The sequence below is a fragment of the Mus caroli genome, chromosome 17, assembly GCF_900094665.2.
Source record: "Mus caroli chromosome 17, CAROLI_EIJ_v1.1, whole genome shotgun sequence".
Taxonomy (NCBI): Eukaryota; Metazoa; Chordata; class Mammalia; order Rodentia; family Muridae; genus Mus; species Mus caroli.
Genome location: NC_034586.1, coordinates 16,163,599 through 16,167,005, shown reverse-complemented (window position 1 = coordinate 16,167,005; position 3,407 = coordinate 16,163,599).

Sequence of the window (3,407 nt, the reverse complement as noted above, 5' to 3'; positions counted from 1 at the left end):
ATTTGCTAAACACATTAAAGTCAAGAGAACGAAGACCAAAGTGTGGACACTTTGCCCCTTCTTAGAATAGGGAACAAAACACCCATGGAAGGAGTTACAGAGACAAAATATGGAGCTGTGATGAAAGGATGGACCATCTAGTGATTGACATATCCAGAGATCCATCCCCTGATCAGCTTCCAAACGCTGACACCATTGCATACACTAGTAAAATTGTGCTGATAGGACCCTTATATAGCTGTCTCTAGTGAGACTATGCCAGGGCCTAGCAAACACAGAAGTGGATGCTCACAGTCAGCTATTGAATGGATCAAAGGGCCCCCAATGGAGAAGCTAGAGAAAGCACCCAAGGAACTAAAGGGAACTGCAACCCTATAGGTGGAACAACAATATGAACTAACCAGTACCCCGGAGCTCTTCTCTCTAGCTGTATATGTATCAAAAGATGGCCTAATAGGCCATCACTTGAAAGACAGGCCTATTGGACTTGCAAACTTTATATGGCCCAGTACATGGGAATGCCAGGGCCAAAAAGGGGGATTGGGAGGGTAGGGGAGTGGGGGGTGTGTGGGTATGGAGGACTTTTGGTATAGCATTGGAAATGTAAATGAGCTAAATACCTAATAAAAATTTGGAAAAAAAAAGGGAAAAAAAAAAAGATCACAATAGTCTGTTGGCAAAGCTACTGCTAAACACAGCATGCCTTAGTGCCATCCAGACCTCACATTTCCTATAGTTTTTCACCTTGTCAATCAAATGTTTTTCCTCAGAAAGAAATAGCTAAGGGTTTTGTTTTGTCACCACCATTAGATTATGCTGTAATGTATTATAAAGGAGATGCTACAGGGAAAGAAAATATTTGGCCATATTACCAATGGATTTTAAGTAATGAGGCAGGTGCTAGAACCAGTTTGTCAGCCTTCACACTGCTGAATGGAACCTTTCATGAGATATTGAATGTTTCTGCCACACTTTCCAATATCTCAACTCATTTGGATAATGTGACATCTAATAGAGTTATCAGAAATATGACTACTTCTCCAGTAGAAGTCTGTGTCAATCCTCCATTTTTCTTTATATTGGCTGAATTTCAAAATAATACAGAATGGTTAGATTGTACATATGTCAATTGTTTTTTGACACAATGCTGGAATGGAACTAATTTCTTAGAGTGGTACATTTACCAACCTTTGTCCCTGTGCCTGTTGAGGCAGATCTAGAGAAGTTCCCAATCATGAGTCTTGTCTGGCAGAAGAGAGATTTCGGTATAACTACAGCCATTGTGGTAGCAATCTCCGTTAGTGCGGTTGCTGCAACAGCTGCTGCGGTTGCCATGGTAACCACAGTCCAAACAGGCACAGGCCTAAGTCAATTTTCAGCCACAGTGGCAGATGCTGTTAATCTTCAGTGCCCAGTTGAAGGGTGGATTAATGGTTGCTAACCAATGCCTCGATCTTTTAGAGGAAAGATTGGATATTCTTTTTCAAATGGCCCAATTGGGATGTGAAAGAAAATTGTGGGCGCTCTGCATTACCAGTGTGCAGTATGAAAATTTTACCTGAGCAGCTGATTTGTCTAGGCAATTGTCATTGTATCTTGCAGGAAACTGGTCAGAAGGATTTTATGAGACTCTCGAGTCCTTGAGGGCAGCAGTATTGGCTATCAACTCAACATGAGTGGACCTGTCGCTAACAGAGGGACTCTCCTCCTGGATTTCTTCAGCCTTTTCTTGTTTTAAAGAGTGGGTGGGAGTTGTTTTATTTGGCGCAGCCTTATGTTGTGGCCTAGTGTCCATGCTTTGGTTGGTCTGCAAGCTCAGATCTCAACAGAAATGTGACAAGGTCGTGATCACTCAAGCACTTGTGGCCATTGAACAAGGGGCCTTCCCTGAAATTTGGCTATCCATGCTTAAGACTTAATTGACAGATAAGGCATCTTATCTAATTGACATCTGAGTTCTCTGCTCTTGCACCCCACGGATCTGCGGATCCATTGCACTGGGATGAGAGAGACTCAATGATCATTGATCAGCCCTTGCACATCGCTGAGGTTTCTTCATTACATGTGACAGGGTGATCATGATTTCTCCACTAAAATTTTCCCTTAAAACCTGGCTGGCCTCGCTTGTAGATATCACCCTAGGCCATCTAGCAATTATTGTCATGCAGCACTGTGGTATCCAGAGACGGGCAACTTTCCTCGTGCACAGACCAACCTAAGACATGGGGCCTGGTGGTGATAGGGTTACCCGATAACGGGTAAGGCTGTGACATTAGAGGAACGACCTAAAACAGGGGCCACAGCAGATGGACGTAACTGCAGAGGCCTAGACCAGCCTTGTTTTAATAAAACATAAAGGGGGAGATGTAGGGAGGTATGATAACATTTGCCATCACAAGATGGCACCGGATTCTGCAGTGCCTTATGCCACTTAAACAAAGAACAAGCTATGTGAGCATGTGCAAAGAGAGTGTTCGCGCCAAGTCTTAGCCCACCCCGGGGGCGTATCTATGAGATCGTGGGTAAGTGACCAATCAGGTGTGGACACGCCACGCTAGGGTGTATATAAGCAGCACCTTTCTGAGGCTCTTTGTCTTCCTCATCAATATGCAATAAAATTTGGCTGCAGAAGGATCCTTGTGTCCCATGTGCTTTCTTGCCAGCAAGGAAACAGTGCGGGACAGAGAGGCCCTTGGTCCTGTGAAGTCTCAATGCCCCAGTGTAGAGGAAAGCCAGGACAGGGAAGTAGGAGTGAGTGGGTTGGTGAGAAGAGGAAGTGGGGATGGGATAAAGTGTTTTCTGAGGGGAAACAAGCAAAAGTGATACATTTGAAATGTAAATAAAGAAAATATCTAAAAAATAAATAAATAAAAGTTAAGATGTATTCCATTGTGTTAAAAAAAAAGACTATCACTGTGGATTAAAACTGAACTTTAAAAACAGAAAACCTACAAACTCACAGACTCAGAAGAACTCTACTCAGTGATTACTGGATCATAGAGAAATAAAGAAAGAATAAAAGACTTTCTAGAATTCAAAAAAAATGAAGGCACCATACAAATTTATGGGACACAAGTAAGCACTGCTAAGAGGAATATTCATAGCACTAAGTGCCTTCATAAAGAAATTGGAGCATTCTCATACTAACAGATTTAAGAATACCTTTAGAAGAAGAAGAAGAGGAAGAAGAGGAAGAAGAGGAAGAAGGAGAAGAAGAAGAAGAAGAAGAAGAAGAAGAAGAAGAAGAAGAAGAAGAAGAAGAAGAAGAAGAAGAAGAAGAACGAAAAGAAGAAGAAGAGGAGGAGGAGGAGGAGGAAAAGAAAGAGGAAGAAGAGCAGCGGCAGCAACAATAACAATAACAATAACAATAACAATAACAAGAAGAACAAGAACAAGAACAAGAACAA